We start from the raw sequence: 22227 nt of genomic DNA on the forward strand, positions 1-22227 counted from the left end.
GTATTTTCACAGCTTCACTACTTCCTGAAAATAGCTGTGCACATTCATTTCCTGTCTTGCATTATTGGCCAAACTGATTAATCCAGGTGTGTCTGGTTTAGACTGCTGCAACAAGACACACCTGGATTAATCATTTTGGCCAATTAAGCAAGACAGGAAATGAATGTGCACAGTTAATTTCAGGAAGTAGTGGAGCTGTGAAAATGGCCCATTAACTTTCAAATAGCCTCAAGTGACTACTCTTAAAGACCAAGGGTCAGAATGGTTATAACTAAACTGGCTGAAAAGACTGAATTCAATAAATTCACTGAAAACTGTCAAAGAACAAACAAACAAACAAACAAACAAAAAAAGATTTAAATAGCTAAAACAGCTAAATTGGACAAACTGGCTAAAATATCTTAAGCCAATGGAAAAGAAGAAGAAAAAAAACAACCATGCAAAATGTCAAAACAAAAAAGAAAAACCCTCCAATAAATTTTACCTGTTGGAAAGTGAAAAAAAAATATATATATATATTGAGTTTTGCAGCCCTGCCTGAGGGATGTAACATCCAGCAATGTGGCTTTAAGGTCGTCCTTTGAGCTGAAAAGGTCATTCTGCTGATAAAGCACATCTCCTCTCTGTCTTACTGTAGTGAAAGTGAAGCAAACAGATGCAGTCAGGAGTGTATTCAGATGGTCAGATGGCACAAACGTGGGAATAATCCGTAAGATGTGCATTTCATTTCACTCAGTTTATGGCCAGTGGTACGTACACACACACACACACACACACACACACACACACACACACACACACACGCACACTCATGTGAAACCTTTGGCATCGAGGGTCAACAAGAACCAAGTGAGTGTGTGAGTGAAACACTATACGGCTGGTTATCCCTGTCACAGTGCTGCAGCTTCATCAAGTGTGGCTCAACCAGCCAGCGCTCCCAGCAGAGAGCGTTTTCACAGGGACAGGGACATTTCCTCAGTCAGCGAGCACAGCCGCCAGTTGGTGCCTTAAAATTCAAGTATTTACTTCAAAAACTATCTGGACATGTGGTGACTTTGGGCCAAACAGAGGATGAATATCTTAATTGTAAAATTTTCACCAAATGTATAGTTGCTGACGTTGTTGTTGCTAACTGAATTGTGATTGTGTTCCATGTAAAAACTGAGCCAGGATCACATCTGTGATTCTGACGAGCTTGTATAAAGCGTAGAAACACTGGCACTGGCCTTTGGTTTTTGTTTTGTTTTTTTCTCTCTCTTGCTTTGAGGTTCAGTAAAGGCAAGTAAGTATAGCTTTGGTCTGATGTTCCTCTTAAACCAAAAATGAAAAGCCTGAGTCATCTAGTTTTTGTATAGATCTATGGAGTCTACTTACAGGATGTCTATGATAGAGAGCATGTCCTGCCCCTTGGGCACTGCTCTTCCGGGTCTGCATTTCGCCTGCAGGGTTTTGCTTGGAGTAAACGGCTCCCTGGGCTGAGCTACTGCGAAACTGCGGTGAGTTCGATTTCCCCTTATTAGTGCGTGGCCATATTGTTAGGGAGCAGCAGCAGTAATCAGCTGTTGTGTGTGTCTGTGTGTGTGTAGGCGATTATCTCCATGATGCCGCGCCTCCTCCCCTTTGGGTGGACAGACGGATGCTCTTTGTGTGGTATGTGGACAACACGGCTCTGATGTCCTCTCTGAGTACCAGCTTTATTAGTCAGAGCTCCGTTCTGCGTGCTCGGGCTCTGCCGCTGCTTTGTTGGTGAACGACTGCCTTTGTGGTGACGGTGTGGCCGTGACGATAATTGCTGCTCCGGAGTGTGCTCTCGGGGTCTGCTGGACCGCTGCAAGGTCTCCCCAATGGTAAGCCTCAGCCTCTGATTGGGCTCCCCCCTCTGTCCCTCCACTTTAGGGCGTGAGTGAGATTTAAAACATTTCATAAAAAGATGATTTCTCTTTGAATGGAACCATGTCTCCTGCTTCTTTTAGTACGGACCTCGGTGCCGTAAGGGGCACCCTTAGAAAATACACATTTCCCTGGGTGTGACTCCCAGGGCGGCGTTGTCTGCCCCTGGGTGTATAGCTTCCACATATCAGTGGTCAAGCACTATACACAGACAAAAAATCCTCCTCCCAGTTGCCATGATAGCGTTATAGTATAGACCTATAAATCTTTCACATCGTAATCTTATGATTTTAGTTTATTTTAGTTCAGTTTACGTTGTGAGGTCACATGGACACATTTTTTTCCTATTTTCCTAAGTCAACCCTGCATGTAAGACACAAGAATATATAATATACAGTCTTTAATGGGCATCGAGGGTGTGGAGATTTTAGTCCACATTTCCTGTCCTGACAGGAGTTCTGCAGCCAGGTTGTCTTGCAGCAAACTGTAATATCACTTATTAGGTTTCATTTCCTCTATAAACACGCCCAGCAGAGGTTTATTTCTGCTTCCTCACCCTGCATCGATGATGTCTGTTGTTTCAGAGGTTTGACCAGTAGAATTCTATTAACAACTGAAGAAGGTGAAGCATCTCACCAGGCTGAGAGCACGAAGCCAGACCACCAAATCCAAGAGGGTGAGTTTCATTGAGCTTTTTTCGTTTTAGATGTGGCTGGTTAATGCTCATTATAGAATTAATCAAACACTGATTTTTTTTATTTAGTTTGGGTTCAGGTGAAACAGGAAAATATTCAGCTACCAAATCTGTTACATTTACTCTCTTTCAGAAACAACAGTGTCTGAAGAAGTGGAGTTATATAGCAGGAACTTTCTCTGTTTAGAGGGGTAAACTTATCAGCAGCTCAAATTCATTTAATTGACATTTGTCTAGTAATGCAAATTGTCAGGAGTAGAAAACAGTGTAAATTACTTCCATCTATTAAATGAGAAATGATACACATTCAAAATAATACATTCTCATACACATGTGGACAAAATTGTTGATACCCTTTGTTTAATGAAATGAAAATTCATAGTGGTCAGAGAAACAACTTGAATCTATCAAAAGTAGTAGTAAATAAAAATTCTATGAAATTTAACTAATGAAAGTCAGGCATTGCTTTTCAACCATGCTTCAACAGAATTATTTTAATAAAATAAACTCATGAAAAAGGCCTGAACAAAAATGATGGTACCCTTAACTTAAAATTTAGTTGCACAACCTTTTGAGGCAATCACTGCAATCAAATGATTCCTGTAACTGTCAGTGAGACTTCTGCACCTTTCAGCAGGTATTTCGGCCCTCTCCTCATGAGTAAACTGCTCTAGTTGCCTCTGGTTGGAAGGGTACCTTTTCCAGAAGGCATGTTTGAGCTCCTTCCAGAGATGTTGGATAGGATTTAGGTCAGGGCTCATAGAAGGCCACTTGAGAATAGTCTAATGTTTTACTCTTAGCCATTCTTGGGTGTTTTTAGCTGTATGTTTTGGGTCGTTGTCCTGTTGTAGGACCCATGACCTGCGACTGAGACCAAGCTTTCTGACACTGGCTACTAGGGAAGCTAGAGCTAATGGGCTAATGCTAGCCCTTAGAGAAGCAAACGCATTTTGACGACGTATTTGTTTTTAAGTGCTGATTGGCTGTACGCTGTCAGTCAGAGGAGTAACCGACGCCCCCTGGACGAAGTTCCTATGGGCTCCTATCCAGACTAAGCCCAACCCCAAAATCCAAATGTGGATGAGGAGTGGGCGGGTCTGGTTTAGTATGGAGGTGTTAATGCATGTTTTTATCTCCTGTCGTAGATTTATTTTTTTTTAATGTCATTTATGTTGCAGTGTTGTCAGTCAGGACATATCAAAGTCGATCCAGTGGTCATGGATGATCTGGAAAAGTGAAGGTAATTCTATATGTATTCATGTCTTTACATACTGTGTCTTGTCTATTTTGCCTGTTCTGATGAATTCTTTCATTTTGATGTGTAGGACTTATGAACTGAAATTGTGAAGAAGGAACCAGAGCTCTAATGGCAGAAGAAGGTGAAATTAACGTAAGTTGCAACAGTTATTCTCAATGTATGATGTGTGTCATTATTGTGAAATAAGTACAGTACATACTAACATATTTATCCCAAAAACAATAAAAACACAGCTGCTTTGCTGCTGTTAAACTTCTCCTAACAAAAAAAAAAAAAAAAAAAAAAGCAACGCTGACTTTAAATGATTTTTTTTTTCTTGTCAACGGGTTTCACACATCTGTATTAATTATCTAAAGATATTGTGTTAATGAAAATTGACAAGCTTGCATCATAAAAACACTCTTTGGGAGTAGTTAACTAGCTTAAAGGTCTAATACAGGATTTTCTTGAAAAGACGAAGCCAAACGTCTGTTACTCACTTTTTGAACAACGCGCATGCGCCAGACGATCCGCCCGGCTCTCCTGCTTCTCCCAGGAAACGCGGAAGCGTGCGAGCGCGATCTCCTCTTCTCCAGGCGTGCACGGCTCTGTTTACAGTTTCTGCGATCAGCCTCGCTCATACATAAAGCTTGTTTTCCGAAACAGTTCCAGTTTCATTATGTCAGACTCGCCATCGGTAAGTACTAGCTCAGAAGCTCACCGGCTACATAAACACTCTGAATGCACATGCGCAAAAAGGAGAATCTTATTGGGCGCAAGCACGTAGAACCGCCTTACGAAAGCAGCTCGTCAGAATGATTGACAAACGGACCCACCAATTATTTAGGTGATCCACCCGGAAATCAAAATCCTGTATTATACCTTTAAATTACATTTATACAAAAAGACATTAAGTTTGACCAAATTATAGGTACTGAAATAATACATGTGCAACCTACATATTTTACATCTGTCTACATGACCTGTGTGTGTGGTGGGGTGGTGGGGTCCCACACCCCCCACACTCCCCACACCAACCCTACATATGACTCTGCCCCTCTGCCCCCGCTGTGATTCAGAAACAAGAAAAAAACAAAATAATCCATTTATCCAATATTAAATGATACTATACTAATAATGTATGTGGTTCATTTTTATAAATAATCTGTAACAAAAGAGGAGATAATCAGCTTGGAGCACTGGAATGGTCTCCCTGAGGAGGCGGGTCTATTCTACCAATCACTGATTAATATACATCAATCAATCAATCAATTTATTTTTGTATAGCCCAGTATCACAACAACAGTTGCCTCAGAGGGCTTCAAGATGTTACATTGATTGGTAAAAATAAAAACAGTGAATAAGCATAATATTAATATGTCAAATTCACAGTAACGAGACAAAACAAAGCAACCACCGCCTTAAACCCTCACATCCGGCAAGAAAAACTCCAAAAACCCAGTGGGAAAAGAAGAAATCTTGGGGAGAACCACAGTATGGAGGGATCCCTCTCCCAGGGATGGACAGCTTTGGCAACAGCTAGCATGAGACAATAAAAAGTAAAGCCTAGGACTATGTTGAGTACAGTCCGTTGGACGGTCCAGCACAGGAACTACGGATCCCAGAGGTAGAACTGAAGCCAGTCCGCGGGCAGCACCGACAGGAGTGTCCTCCCGGTCCGGACGGAGCTTGTTCGTAGGCCCTCGTGATAGTGGAGTCAGCAACTGAAACTGGAGAAGACTCCCCCTCGAAGGGGGGGGACAGCAGGTGAAAAGCAATGAACGGACTAAAGGGAATAACATTCAGACATTAGAGGATAGGGCTCAGTGCACCGTACTTCCCACAGCATTCTAGCTCCTCGGGCAGCTTTGTGAATAGTTTAGTATTTAAACTAGTATTTAGTTAGTATAGTTTAGATAGTTTGGTTTAGTTTAATTCAGTTTAATTTAGTTTAGTTTAGTTAAGTTTATACATGAATGACGTGAAATAAACCAACCAGCGCTATTTAATTGTTGGGACTTGGGGCGATTTTAAGGTATCTAGGCCATTGAGATGTGGTTTATAAAAGAACTGAAATTGAAGAATGACAAAGTACCCCACCTTCAAAATGTACTACCAGCTGTGACGGCTGTGCTTTATCCCAAATAAGGGGGCGCAGGACAGCCTGTCAAAAAAATTTGGGGGGGGGGGGGGGGGCTTCAATTCAGTGCCCCTTGATACATGGTTGCCAAAGTTGCCTATGCCCAGGGCCAGCCCTGGGTGGTACACCTGTCAAACGGTGTCCTCGGGTGAGGACAGAAATCTCCCGTAGAGCAGATGGGTGAAAGCTCGCTTGATCGTGATTTTGAAAACACAATGCGAAAGCGGGGCCTCACGATCCTTCTCACTAATAACCCCCAAGCTGGATACATGGCTACAGGAAATACCAGGAACAACATCTGAGATCTCTGTCCAGAAGAGCGTAGTGCTAGGAGCAGCTAAGATCCAGCAGAACCTTTAAGCTCACAGGCCTCTCTTGAAGGAGATAACGCCTAGGGAGGGTGAGAACAGTTTTATGATACAGTATATATGTATGTGTGTGTGCATTAATATATACATATATATACACATATATATATATATATATATATATATATATATATATATATATATATATGTATATATATAGGGCTGTCACGATATCAAATTTTCTCTTCACGATTATCATGGGCAAAAAATATCACGATAACGATATTATCACGATATCAGCAAAAATTTAACTAATAATGGTACAAAATTCTGATTCATCTTTAATTTTATTTTTGTTTGTTTTCTCTCTTTTCCCAGATGAATTACATTCAGAATACCTGTCAAATGAGGCGTTGAAACAATATGAGAACAGTAACTGTACAACTGCATACAAAAGTGTAGGTGCACTCAACTAATAAAAATCTGATTAACAGAGGATCCACAGCAGAGGCGTAATTTACCTAGGGTTGGTGGGTTATAAAAACCCACGAGCCCTGTTGGGGTGAAATCCTGTACCACCACCACACTTTTGAGAATTTTTGTTTGCTTGTTTAAATCCGAGGCGGAATGAGCAGCAGCTGCTTCTCTCCAGCCAGAGGCGCTGCTACTGGCTAGGGCCCCGGGCTGAAGGGGGCCCCGAGGGACGGCTGACATCAGTCAATTTCAATGACAGATTTAAAGGTTGTATAGAGGATTTTCCACGGAGGGAGAAATCCAGTGACAGTTAGTCCTTTTTGAAATGCTGCGCATGCGTGACCCACACCCCCTCCTCCCTCTGGAGGAACGCCTCCTCCTTACGCAGAAAGTAGCAAGTAGCAAGTAGCAACTTAGCATCATAGCGCTAACACATAGCTACCAACGTGTCCTTTTGAACAACACAAAACACAGCGAATATGAGTAAAATCCTGCACTTGCGCCAAATCCTGTCTCTGACCCGTCCCTGCTCTCGGGTGGATCAGAGGAGGACGGGGAGGTTTGTGTGGAGCTGCAGGACTGGAGCAGACTCACGCTCGGAGCTCACAGCGGGTCTGTGTGCGCTGCAGCCGGCAGACGTGAACAACCCCCCCCCCCCCCCCCCCCCTCCTCTCACTCTCCGGACTTTTTCATACAAGTCTTGTTTTAAGATTAAACATACATTTTCGCCAAATGGCAGCACGTTGTAGCTATGATTAAGAAAAATTGTCTCAAGTCTACATGTGAAAAGGTGTTGATTGCGGCAGCAGAGCTTTAGCATGGGGGGAGTGGGGTGGAGCGCATGGGGGAGTGTTGTGCCGACAACAGGAGGGGGGTACGTAAAGTGCGTAGGAGCATGACAGTTACGCTAAAAATGTAGAGAGGTTGATTGACACGTTAGAAAACCAATAGATAACGAGGCTACCTCGTTATTGATTGGCTAAAGTAATATTGATTTTACAACCTCCAGAGTTGATTAATTTTTATTTTATTTTTTTTTTATCATGATAAAAACAAGGCTGCTGCAGCTTAGTAACGCCATTTTTTAGCTTTAATTCATTTTTGTTAGTAATAAAGATCTTCTATACAACCTTTAAGGCACTACACTAGACGCTACAACGACAACGTGTCGAAAATCCCCCGCATGGGGCCCTTTCCAATTACTCACCGGTTAGTTGCTAGAAGGGGGCCCCGACAGACGGCGGATATCAGCGACACAACTTCAAACCCACCGGACACATTACAATGACACGTCTGGAACCTACCTAATGGGGCCCCACGACTACCCGGCTTGCATCAACGTGCAGTCAGTGTTGCTAAACATACTTTTTTCGGGTTAGGATAGAGCGTCTCGCTGTCGTTGTCGGCCACCGCCGACATGTTTAGTTCACTCGTGACGCTCGCTAACTGGGAGCCATTGCTAGCTAGGAGCCGTGCTAGCTAGGAGCCATGCGGCTACTGCTGCTTCTGCTGTGTTTATATATGAGGGGGAGGGGGAGGGGGGCTGCAGGAGGGAGACGAAGCAGGACGGAAGAACAGGAGCGGATTTTGAAAATACACTTCAACACGTTTCAAGTGGCACTAGATCCTCTATGCGATATTATCATAGGTGCATTTTGAACACGATATCTAAATTTCATTTTTCAATATCACAATTATCGTCAATACCGTTATACCACGACAGCCCTAATATATATATATATATATATATATATATATATATGTATATATTAAACTGTGTTCTCGCCACCCGGCGGTATTGTGTCTGTGTCCTTCAAGCTCGGGTCCTCTACCAGAGGCCTGAGTGCTTGAGGGTTCTGCGCAGGATCTTAGCTGTTCCTAGGATTGCGCTCTTTTGAACAGAGATCTCAGATGTTGTTCCTGGTATCTACTCGAGCCATCCTCCCAGCTTGGGGGTTTCTGCTCCCAGTGTCCCGATCACTACTGGTATCACTGTTGTCTTCACGCCCCACACTCTATCTCTTCCCTCAACCCTTGGTATTTCTCCAGCTTCTTGTGCTCATTTTTCCTGATGTTCCATCACTTGGGATTGCTACATCTATCACCACAGCTGTCTTCTGCTGTTTATCCACCACCACTAAGTCAGGTTGATTGGCCATCACCTGCTTGTCAGTCTGGATCTGGAAGTCCCACAGGATCTTGGCTCGATTGTTCTCGACCACCTTTGTGTGTGTGTGTGTGTGTGTGTGTGTGTGTGTGTGTGTGTGTGTGTGTATATATATATATATATATATACACACACACACACACACACACACTACCGGTCAAAAGTTTTAGAACACCCCAATTTTTTGAGTTGTTTATTGCAATTCAAGTCACTCAAGTCCAATCAGTAGCTTGAAATGATACAACGGTAAGTGGTGAACTACCAGAGGGTAAAATAAAAAGTAAGGTTACCCAAAACTGAAAAACAGAGTACATTTCAGAACAATACCGGTCAGTGAGTACAGTTTCCTTCACCATCAAAAGGAAGTCAGAAACTGGGGCAAACTTTGACAGGAAGAGGTCTGGCAGACCCAAAGCCAAAACTGAATCAGAGGAATAGTTTCTGAGAGTCAACAGCTTGTGTGATAGGTGGCTCACAGGACAACAGCTTCAAGCACAGCTTAAAGCTAGGGTTGGCGATTTGAATGAGATACATTTTTTTAAATATTGGTTAAAATGATCTTTATGACCCGATGGGAAGCAATTCATAGCCTGTTTTTAAAGTACTTTGGAAAATATCCGCTATCTACAGCAGGAGTACAACGGGACAAACAGCAACCAATCGTCTTGACGGGACACCTTTTTTTAAACCAATCAAATCCCTTCGCCGTTCGACCTGCCCCCTGCGCGTACATGTACGCGTGCACTGACCCTGGTTCAGTGAGCGCGTAGAAGGACGGAGCGTCTTTGCAGAACGGCGGAGATGAATGTTTGGAGGTTTACTCACCGTTCAGTGCGCCATACCTTGGCGTTGTGCAAATACAGAAAAACGAAGAAACGAAGCGCTGAGGACAGGAACGCACTGGACGCGGAAGTGCCGCGCGCACCGCACGCGCCGCGAACGTCTCCGCGTCTCCGCGTCTCCGCTCCCAACGGGAGCTCCTCCAATGGGGTGGGAGCTGGGCGGAGCTAGCTAGGCGGAGCCTTGGGGAGATGCTACATGTTAACGCTAGTTTTCCAAGATCGCCACCCCTAGCTTTAATAGTGGTCGTAGTAAGCAAGTCTCTGTTTCAACTGTGAAGAGAAGACTTCGAGCTGCGGGTTTGACTGGACGAGTTGCAGCAAGAAAACCATTGCTAAGACGTTGGAATAAGACAAAGAGGCTTGCCTGGGCCAAGAAACACTGCCATTGGACTACTGAAGACTGGGAAAAGGTATTATGGACTGATGAATCAAAATTTCAAATCTTCGGTTCATCACGCAGGATCTTTGTACGTCAGAGAGCAGGTGAAAGGATGCTTCCACAGTGTGTGGCTTCAACTGTCAAACATGGAGGAGGAAGTGTGATGGTGTGGGGTTGTTTTGCTGGATCCAGGGTTGGTGACTTGATCAGAGTGAGAGGCACCCTGAACCAAAACGGCCACCACAGCATCCTGCAGCGCCATGCAATACCCTCTGGTATGCGTCTAGTTGGTCAGGGGTTCATCTTACAGCAAGATAATGACCCAGAACATAAGTCCAAGCTATACCAGAACTATCTTGCGAAAAAAAGAACAAGCTGGTAAACTTGAAAACATGGAGTGGCCAGCACAGTCTCCAGACTTAAACCCCATTGAGCTGGTTTGGGATGAAATGGACAGAAGAGTGAAAGCAAAGCAACCCACAAGTGCCACACATTTATGGGAACTTCTGCAACAGACATGGGAAGAACTTTCTGAAGAATATTTGATTTCTATTGTAGAAAGAATGATACGTGTGTGTTCAGCTGTTCTGTCTGCCAAAGGTGGCTACTTTGATGAGTCAACAGTTTAGAATACATTTTGGTCTGTAAAATGATTCCAGAATTTCTTTTTTGACTCCAATCGCTTATTTGTACTATGCTTTAACGTCTGAGTGCAGTGAGACATTAAACGGCATAATTTTCAGTAAAAACACGGGCACTTACAAGTGTGTGTGTATAGAGTTCATTTGCAAAAACAGATATCTCCGTTTTATAAAATTTTCAATAAATCAATTTTTTCAAAACAAACTTCAAGTAATATGTATGAAGTGAATGTTGAGTAGCTATGGCCAAGTAGGAATGACTTAACAAAATAGGTATATTTCAAAAAATCTAACTTCATTGAAAATAAATATTTCTCAAAGTCATGTCATTTTTTTGCAAAAGCAGACATATCCACATGGCGTTTTAGTGCAAAATCAGTTAACTCCATTTCATGTATCAAATCTGATTTAAAACAGGAAAAGTGCTTGAACTTTGCAATAAAAATTCAGATTAACAGATCATTTTAATTGCTAAAACATTTCCTAACAGCAAATAAACATGCAATACACATAAAAAGTCAAAAATCAATTACTACTTATTGCAACAGATTCTCAAAATTACATGCGGTCTCTGTAACTATTTTAACATTCTCAGTTTCTCACTAACCTGTGAGATTTATTAACACATATGAATGTGCTTCTCAAATGTCATGCACACTCAAGTAAATCAAAATACAACCACACACAGTCATGACTCAATCACACCAAATTCAAGGAATCAGTTTAACTCCCCACCCAGGTGTTACTTGAATTATTTAAATGCACATTCATAAAATACTTGTCATTGGAAGTTGCTGTTAGATGACATTGTTAGAAACAATATCAAAGAAACCATTTCATTCCTCATCATCACTACTTTCCTCCAAGTCCTGTAGGCCAACATCACCCCCTGCACCAGCCAAAGCATCCTCATAAAAAGAGCACACCGTTTCACCAACACCAAGCTCTCCAAGCAGTTTCAGGACATCATTCTTCTTAGCCTCTTTCACACAATTAATCATAGGGCCCAGTGCTGGTTTGAAAGTTTCCCACTTCTTTCGAAGTTTTAAAAGACTATGGTAACAAAAGTCACCACTGTAAAGCTGCTTAAAGCCAACCCTGTCACCACTGATTTCCAGTACCTTAGCATCACTAATTTTAAATGAGCGAGAAGAGGTACAGTGTTTTGCTGCTGCAGATTTGAAGTCATAGCATTGCCAGTGTTTTCCGTACACATGAACATTTCCATTTTTTTGCATATTGGCAATATACTCAGATGGCAGGACTATAGTGTCATTCTTTTTTATGTCTTGCTCCAGACGACCAAAGACACGGTCGGGTGGCATAAAACTGTGACCACGGACAGGAAAGGAATACTCAATTCTTAACTCTTTGAACTTGCGCTTTCTCAGGGCAAAGAGCATTGCCAGCACACTAACATTTTTGTTTTGTCCATAGCATGAATCTGAGAAAAGTCTAAGCTCTTTGTATTGACAGAGTTCATTGTAAGCAACATTTCCAAAATAATGTTGCAAAGCAGATGCTACCATGTTGCTGTCTTTCTTGTTCTCATTTTCCAGCCATGTGTAGAGATGAATATCCTCTTTTCTCTGACTTTCTCCACGGCCACGATGGCGCACAACACCAAACACATACTGGTACAGTTGTCTTGAATAGTAAGTCTGTCCAATGGGAGACTTTGGCAGCACTAGATTTTGCATCATGTCAAAAGAGACTGTGAAAGAATCACCCACAGCGTTTAGAAGGTCAAAATCTGCGGGCTTTACGTCTGTGTAACATGAATAAGGCAGATTCCCTACGCTTTTCTTCAGCAGAAAGGTCAGGGTCCTTTAGTCTCAGTCTAAACTTAATGCAGGTACTGCAGACATCTTTCGAAGGATGTCCAAATGCTAGATTGAAGTCATACATGAAAATGCTGTAATACAATGCATAAGAGATCTGCTCCTCATTTTGATGACGGAACAGTTCATGCATTTTCTTCACATTCACATCAGCGGGAAGGTACTTTCTTCCAGGTGCACCTCTGCGGGCATAGTGGCTGGCTCTACAGGTGAAGGTCTTTATGTGGTCCCTCACGGCCTCTCTCTTAGCTGCTCTCTCTTCTGTGCTCCGTGCACCTCCAAGAAGTTCAGGCATTAGGACCCCATTCTTTTTCCAGTACTGTGCAATGTTACAGAGTCGGTCTTTCTTGACACCTAGAAACACAGTAAAATAATATGATCAATCATCATCACACACTACAAAACATGTCTAAACAGGAAAAGGTCATCTGTTTATTAATTTCAAGGGAACAAACAAGGAATAAATAGCTAATCTTATGCAAACCTAATAAAAAAGTGTGATTAAGCCAATGTTACTGAGTTTAAGAGTGCACAGCATTGTCAAAATGCTAAAGTAAAATATTAGTTACCCTCCCTTTACCTTCACATACAGTAGGTACACACAAATCAAGACAGAAATAAATCAAGCAAAAAAAATAAATAAATAAATAAATAAATAAAAACAATAAAAACTAAGACTCATTCAAAAACTGTAAAGAGGATGGAAAAAATGTAGTATTGATTACAGATTGAGGGATTGTTTGTCACTGCGTCCCCCAATGTTAGTTACTCAAATATAATTTTATCATAAAAACAAATCAGCAATTAGTAAAACTGATTTGTAGGTAGAAGTAGGTGTTTTTTTATCATACTAGAATAAAAACAGCATTAATATCTCACAAATTTAACAAAAACTAACAAAATTAACAGTATTTCAGACTGGGCAGTATATAGTACTAGACCGCTCACTGCTCGGCGGACAACAATGATAATAATGCATTGGTTTTACATAGCGCTTTTCAGGACACTCAAAGACGCTTTGTTCATTCATTCTCTCAATACTGGGTGGTGGTAAGCGACTATTGTAGCCACAGCTGCCCTGGGGTAGAATGACGGAAGCGAGGCTGCCAGTCTGCACCATCAGCCTCTCCGACCACCACCAAACATTCACTCTCACACTACTTTCACACATAGGCAAGGTGGGTGAAGTGTCTTGCCCAAGGACACAACGACAACTTTACACCTGCAGGAGCGGGGATCGAACCACCAACCTTCCGGTTATGAGACGACCGGCTCTACCATCTGAGCTACTGTCGCCCCACAACAGCGACGCCATGGCAAATCGGCGCTGACTTCCGGTAGTGGCAAGAAGCTGTGGGGCGCTATGTAATCCTGTGTGAATACACAGACTTCAAGGCCTGCTTGTTATCACTGATGGGACAATATGTGTTATGTTATGGCTTTTACTGTTGGCAGACAGTAAAATCTCTGTCCTGGGCACGTTGTCATGGCAACCACAGTCTTGTTTAGCCCTCACAGACAAGAAAAAACAAAACATGTTTCTATGGCAATCACACATATAATAACAAACACAGAATTAAATTGTGGCCACGAAATAAATCATGCGCACAAATTACTAATTTGTTCCCACGAATTAGTTATATCATTCATATACTTGAACAGTTCAGTAAAGTTGGCAGCATATTGACAGATGCGGACTTTCGGTCTCAATAACTCTTTAACAAAACGTCAGTAACATACAAAGGGCGCTTGCATCCCATCGTTGTGAGGTGAACGATATGCTACAATCTCATTTTTATTAAAAGTATCTGTCTATCAAGCAGCAGAAACAATATTGATTTCTATAAGCAGCCGGTGGTGCTGTGGGGTTAAGGGACACACACACACACACACACACACACACACACACACACACACACACACACACACACACACACACACACCCATGCATGGGGTACTTACTGGGCAAATCTAACATTATGTTGTCCCGGGCCCAGCCAAAGCTGTCTGCTGGCCTGCTTGTCACTATAATTAAACTGTAATTTAAAGTTGTGTACATTACACTTAATACCTATATGGTGAATGTATTAGCTAAATAACATGATAAAATTGGCAAAATGAGTTGAATTTGTCATGCATTTTTTTGTTTTGTTTTCAGGAGGATGATCTATCGACTGACATCCAAGACCGGAGTACAGAACAAGTGAGAGAAGGGACTCATGCTAGAGATGAGCTTGGAGAATTCAGAGAAAATCAGCCTGGAAGACCATGCAAGCCTTATCCTTTTGGTCGATACCATGACACAGACAGATACATTGAAAACAACATCCTTGATATAGTGGAATCAGGTGCCTTAAACCTTATGGAACCCTGCCATGAGTACAAAGCTTTCACCCAAACCACAGATGAAACTAAAATGGCCAAATTCATTCAAGAGGTTCTTCGCTTTGCAGCTGCCTGCATGAACAGTCGCACCAACGGCACCATACACTTTGGAATAGGAGACAAACAACAAGGGTACAAGCACGGCCAAATACTGGGAGTGGTTGTTGAGGACAAAGAGGCCTTTGAAACAGAGTTGAAAACTGCCATTGATGCTCATTTTGAGCATAAGCACAAAGAGGCAGCACAGAAGTGCATCAAACCTCCTCGGTTTGTTGGTGTGCTCAGTAGAAACATGACTTCATCTGATAAATGTGTGATAGAAGTGGACATAGCTCCTGACTCAGTGATCTGTGAGGAAAATGTCTACCACACTTACACACATAACCTGAAATCCAAAAAAGGTAGGAAAGAAGCCAGAGAAAGTCAGTCCACCCCCGAAAAGCTTTTCTATGTCCGAGATGGTGGAAGCACCCGCAATCTGGCAAAAACCCCCAAAGAATATAAACAGTTTCTTAAGAATGTCGTGCAACTTTCAAAACTCCGGAAGAGAGCAGAAGAGAATCATGTCAGTGACATAAAAAGCAGTGCTCAAGGCTTGAAATTAGTACGAATGATCACTGGTGGCACAACGTGTTTGGATAAGTCCTACTATGAACATTATGTGGTCGTGACGAACAAATCGCATCCAAGGCAGCTGGAATCTTTAGGATTTCTTGTAGAGCTCAACCCAACAGCTGTCTTAGACTTTGATCCAGAATCAGCTAAACATGGATTGCAGAATCACTTGGACCAGCTGAGCACAGTAAGTGTCCATTCACCAGCTGAGTATAAAATCACAGAAGCAGTTGAAGACATTGCACAGAAGCTGAAAGTAACTCGAATCACCAACTGGATATTTTGTAATGGAAATGGTGAAGATGTGGTGTCTTTTTTATGTCGTAAAGATGTGCTTCCAAACAAGAGATTCCTGGTCATTTTCTTACTTTTGTCTGCAGTGAGTGACCAAATGGATCCCCTCATTGAAACTTTTAGGGCATTCTTGCAGGAGCTTGGAGGCATGGGACAAATCCTCTGCATATGTGACAACAAGCAAGGATTTACATCCTGGAAGAACCTGATCGAGGCTCAGTGTGCAACTGACATCTCTGGTAGATGCATTTATGAGCTCAGTTTTGCAGAAGTCAATGGTACAATCCTCAGTCTTTGGCCCAAAAATCGAATTTCAGGCCGTTTCCTCCCCAGTGGTGGGGGAGGCAAAGTGCTTCTTGACAAGAAAGTGGAGCGAAGCCTGGATACCTTGGAGGTCTTGTGTGTGAATGAATGTGAAGGAGGAAATGATGATAAAATCACCATTGAGGAGAACTTCTATAGGGGAGGAAAAGTGTCATGGTGGAACTTCTACTTCTCGGAGCAGCCTGAATCCACACCATTCTTCAGACGTGAAATGTTTGACCACTTGAAAAACATATTGATTAAAGAACTGTACTCCTTGAAAAAAGCCTGTGTCCGTTTCAACCTGAAGCATGTTACAGGATGTGGTGGGACAACCTCAGCCATGCATTTATTGTGGGAGCTCCGAGAAACATTCCGCTGTGCTGTGCTCAGAAACAACAAGGCTGACCTAAGTGAAGTATCCCAACAAGTGGTGAAACTTCTAACGTACAAAGACCATGAAGAGAAGTCACCAAGGGTCCCTGTTTTATTGATGATTGACGACTTTGATGACGAGAATGATGTAAACAAGTTGCAGCAGCTCATTGAAGATGAGCTTGTGATTAATGCCATTCAATTCAAGTCTGCGCAAGTCCTCATTCTAAACTGCATGCGAGTACAGTCTGACCTCCCCGACACAACTACAGACTCACTTTTCTTTGGATATTCTTTTTCTGAGAAAGAACTGAAATTTTATGATAAAAAGTCTGATGAAATTAATAAAACACACAAGAATGCTGAAAAGTTTTATGGTTTCAAGAACTTGAAGGAGAAATGTGAGTCAGAATACATTGAGAGTGTTGTCCACAACACTCTGAAGAGCTTCAATATCAATCAAAGTTCTTCTCAGCTCTTGGCTGTTTTAGTTCTGTTGAATGTTTACTGCAAAGGCAGCGCTCTCTCTGTCTCCCTGTGTGAGGAGTTTCTTGGCCTTCAGTCAGCTTATGGAACCAACAAAGTGGAAGATGGATTTGGGAAATTTTCCAATCTCATTGGCAGGTGCTCAGTTGAGGGTAAGGTGGTATTCACAGGTGTGAAAATAATCCATTCATGTCTTGCAGAACAGTGTCTGCATGAGTTAACAACGGCACACGGTGTAAAGAGAGCAGATATCACTGATCTTCTGCTGAACACAGACAAGCTTTACGAGAGCACACAGGGCAGGGATAAGCTTTTGCAAGATGTTTGCTACATTTTGGTGAAGCGACAACTCGCAGTCCTCGATGAATCTCATTTTTCTCCACTCATTCATGACATTGCACAGGAAACACCTGGACTGGAGGAGTTAGTGCTAGAAAATGCTGCACGGAGATTCAAGAATGATGCTGTCGTTTCTCAGTTACTGGCCAGGTACTACTACCTTAAAAAGAGGGATTTCTCTTCAGCAAAAATCTGGGCAAAGCAAGCAAGATATCTTTCCAAAGATAGCTCTTACATTGCGGACACGTCAGCTCAAGTCATCAAGCATGAGCTGAAGAATGCCATCGAGAAAAACAAGGAGGAGCCCATCAGTCCCAATACTCTGAAGGAGTATCTTAAAATGGCTCAGGAAGCAACAGAAGCGTTTAAAGAGACGCAACAACTTGCAAAGAAAGAGTCGATTCAGAGAGTAAGTGTCAAAACAGACAACAAAACTTTCAATACGTCAGGGTGCTTGGGAGAAGTTCAAGTTGGAGTACTCATCATTGACGTGCTGGAAAAGATCCCTGTATTTTCTTCTCATGGCCACCTTGACAAGATGAGCAAGGTTCTCTCTGGAGATGTGAAACTTCAAGAAGTAAGGAGGTGTGATCAATGGAGGCACAAAAATGGACCTTACTATGATGTTTTACAACAGTTTGAGGAGCTACTCTACAGCCTCAAACACAGGATGAAAATGAACTTCAACCTTCTTGACAACTTCTATGTGAATTTGGGTTTCAGATCTGGAATTAAAGACAGTCGTGAAGAGGAATCCCAAGAAAAGCTTGTCTATTGTTTCATGCAGTACATGAAGCTCTTCTGCAAAACATATCCAAAATTTCTGAAGCACAGTGGCATCAATATGATGCTGGGTGATGTTGAACTTCGTCATATCAGGCAGTTCCTGGAGGGGGAAAAAGCTGACAGCTATTATGGAATTCTGAACTGCCTCTCCAGACAAGACATTTCAGAAGAAATGATGGAGAAGATTACCAGATGTTATTCCTTTGTTTATCAGCAAGGTGCAACTCCAAAGGAAAAGATCAACTTCTGCTATGTAAATGTTGCGTTGAGTCGTGTCAGACCGAAGTCAAAACATCTTTGGCCATACAACCACATAACAGACCTCGTCCTTCAGATTCTGCAGGAGCAACATCAGTTACATGACAATCTGCCACTGCTCTTCATCGCAGTTGTACTGCTGTGGCCATCACCACGAAATCCAGCATATAAGTCACTGGGAACACTGATCTCACATTTGAAGACGTGTTATCACGCAGAGATGAAGGAAGTGTACAATGGCAAGACTCCTGTGATCCATTTCCTGTTGGGGAAGAAGAGTGGTTACGATCGATTGGTCCACATTGAGGAAATCAAGAGATCTATCAAGGATGGACAGGAACAGTTTGAATGCATGTGGGAAAACGGCAGAATATGGAAAGAGAGAGAGGTGAAGAAGCTCCTCTGGAGGGTCACAGGTGTGGTGAGGGATGACTTTATCCTGGCGGATACTCATATCCCTGACCTGAAGCCTCAAGTTTCTCCAATGTTCCAAAGTCAGATCAGTGGGCGCCATGAAGGGTCAAAGGTGTCTTTCTTTATTGGCTTCTCATTGAATGGCCCGATTGCTCTTGACATTGAAACATTAAGATCATGGTCTCCATCCAGTTGTCTCCTGCATTGAAGAGATTGTCATCTGATTGGTTTGGTCCAAGAATTGCCTGCTTTGAGGTTGGAAAAGTTAGATTTCCACATGCAAATGAAAGCATTTTCTAGAGTCGAGAGGTGACCTGTGGAACTGCCTGTTTGAGCTTGAAGGTTCCTCCTCCTCTTCTGCATCATATTTTGGCACTCAGATTTTTGATGGAGGAAATGCAGCCTTTTTTTAAAAACACATTTGGGATGGATCCAGGGAATTAAAAAAAAAAACAAAAAAGAGAATCAAATGTGCCTGATTAATGTGTTCATTTGTTTGTTTGTTTGTTTTTTTAGAGTTTGCATTCTGTCATCTTTTATAATGTTCACAATTAACTGCATGACATAACGTGATTCGGTCTCACGGCTCACTGAGGGGAAATATTTTGCATTAGAAATGTATTTGAAAAACGTCACAACATGTACTTTAATGACAGATCTTTGCTACCCAATATAAATCACTTGTTTATTGATGCAATTTTCTTTCATATAAAGAAAGTAATTTTCAAAGAATTAAAAGTTTTTTTTATTATTTACTGAGTGTGTTTTAAAATGTTTTGAAAGTTTGAAATGCAAATTGAAAAACATGTCTTTTACAAAACCAACTTTTATGAATGATACTTATGTTTTGCTGTTGTATCCTGTGAACACTGACTTTTTAAATCACAAAACCTAATAAAGGTGCTCTCAAATATTGCTTTCAGACTTCTTCAAAATGTATTCACACAAACATTACATTGTGCTGTTAAATAGAAGGAAATTGCTCAGTAATCTGGATATTATCTGGTTACATCAGTCAGTGGGATTAAGATTCTTTATAATCTGCATTTCAGTACTTTAACGATGTATTTCAAATTTGCATTAGCATGACATTCACAAAAGCCAGACTCATGCACAGCTTGCGTAGTATGCTGTAATTGGGGTAATTTTCCTTGTTCAAATAAATTCTATTGCAATATCACTATTGACTTGATCAATAAATTTACTAAGAGTTTAAAGGCATCCATAATAGTATCAAACTATTTCTGAAAATGTATTGCTTATATTAAAACCACTTCAGTAACTAATTATTTACGGTAACAGCAAGTGGCAGCCCGGAAACTGGAGAAGGTACAAACTTAAACTGCAGCTGGTAAGTACTTTATCATCCTCTGTAAAGGTGAGGCAAATCCGATTACATCAAAAATCTGTTGATCTGAAGTGGAATCGACCAATATTATCCACAGGAGGGAGCCACAGTCCCCGGAATCACCAGGAACCTCATCGAGTCTGACTGAATGCAGGTTTGATTCCACAATATTTGTAGTTGTTCTGTGCTCCAGTAGGACATAAATAGTTAAATTCATTTGAATTATTTGCCATAAAAATAACTTCATATTACCTTTAAATCCACACATGCATTCATTGTTGTGGTAAATATGGTTTATTTCTACATGTTTAGCTGCATGCCGGAAGTTCATGTGTGTAACCAACATCCCTCAAAGCTGGGACACTGCACTAAAAAAACAAGAACAATAAAAGCAGAACAACAAAAACAGAATAAGTCTCATAACCTTATGTTTTATTTCCAATGGAGCATAAAAATCGAAAGTAGCTCATTTTGAACTTTATGGCAGCAAAACATTTCTTAATCACTGGAAATATGAGTTTAATGAATTTCCAAGTCGTTTCATTCTGTCTGTGATTTACACTTTGTAGTTGCACGCAGTGGTTCAGGTAGCGATTAAGACCCTCATTCAGACCAAGGGTTGAAAGTGAAACATTGTGCCCCAGCAGCTATAGCAGGAAACAATTTCATCTCAGAAAAGAGCCTCCAAGTCCCTGAACAACAGGCGCTCTCACTTGCGGCGTCACCAGAGGTTTGAGTGGTCAACAGGACAATGCTGAACTGACTGTTGAATGTGTTTTTCATGCACCTACATTTCCACACACACATGCTGGTCTGGGCTGCTGCAGAGGCTGCAAAACCATGTGGGTCAGGAAGGTAAGTGAGGCACGCCGTTGCAAGCGCCCATTCTCAGCCTCCAGAGACGAGTCTGCTGACTGTCACCGTGATGCCGAGATGGTATGTGGCACGACAGGCCTCACAACTCCAGCAGGAGACGAGCAAAGATGAAATAAATTCACAAAACATGTCTGTCGAGTCCTCTGAATCTTTGTGCCGTTCCGGACTTGAACAGAACATTTTCTTCACGGGATGTTCCACAGGGTTTCACTCAAAGTACCAGTCCAAGTTTTCTTTCAGTCTTTTGTTGTCATCACATCAGGTTTCAGTTGCAGTTCAGTTTAGATTTCTAGAGCCCTTTAAGTTTCTATAGTACTCTTTAGGTTTCTTTAGTTCTCTGGGATTTCTTTGTTTTTTTTTATTTAGTAATTCTTTGGATCCTTATGTTTCTTTGGCTTTCTTTTAGTTTTCTTTAGAATTCTTTAGGTTTCCTTGGGTTCTTTAGTAGGTTAGTAGATTGCAGCAGGTTTCTTTAGGTGAAAAAACAGCTGTCATCTACAGTTGTGAAGAGTTTTTCCACAGTAGCCACCCAGAGGGGAACACTTTCTGTTTTATAAACAGCTTGGATGAGTTTCCTGTGCAGGCAGGATGCAACACAGGTGTCTCCTCCACACCCAGCCGGCTGGGAACATTAACCAGGTGATTAGTTCCACCTGGTGTTTCTCCTCATTGACGGTTGATGGGAGGCGGAGCAGCTCTCAGGCAGTTGTGACACAAAGTCTCTTCTACACAGGTTCATTAGTTCAGTTTTGTTTCGTTGTGAAGGTAAATACCTCGACAATACTGCTTTTTACTGCTGTTTTCCATCATCTCTAGTCTGGTCATGGTTCCAGCAGGTCTTGTTTTGCTACCTGTTGGTCATGTCGCTGTTCCTGCAGTGTTAAAGCATTCTGCTCCAGATGTCGTTCTCTGAATTTCAACTCATCTTGTTGGACGTGTCGTCCTCCTCCACCCTCCATTTCTCTGTAGACTTGATCACATCCATGTGTGTCTTGTGCCTCACCACTACCTCTATAGATGGCATTATCAGTGCTGTGTCCCTTTTAATGTACATATCTCAGTCACAGCCTGGGCTTTCTTTCCAGGTGTATCTTACTTGGTTTTGCTCTCAGTCTGCTTTGTGATTTCAGCCTCG

At 41.9% G+C, this 22227-nt stretch overlaps 1 pseudogene; it reads left to right on the forward strand.

The window, feature by feature from the left end:
• Positions 1–1695: 1695 nt before the first annotated feature.
• Positions 1696–18035, forward strand: LOC115403790 (sterile alpha motif domain-containing protein 9-like; annotated as a pseudogene).
• Positions 18036–22227: the final 4192 nt, after the last annotated feature.

The sequence above is a fragment of the Salarias fasciatus genome, chromosome 16 (genome assembly GCF_902148845.1).
Source record: "Salarias fasciatus chromosome 16, fSalaFa1.1, whole genome shotgun sequence".
NCBI lineage: Eukaryota > Metazoa > Chordata > Actinopteri > Blenniiformes > Blenniidae > Salarias > Salarias fasciatus.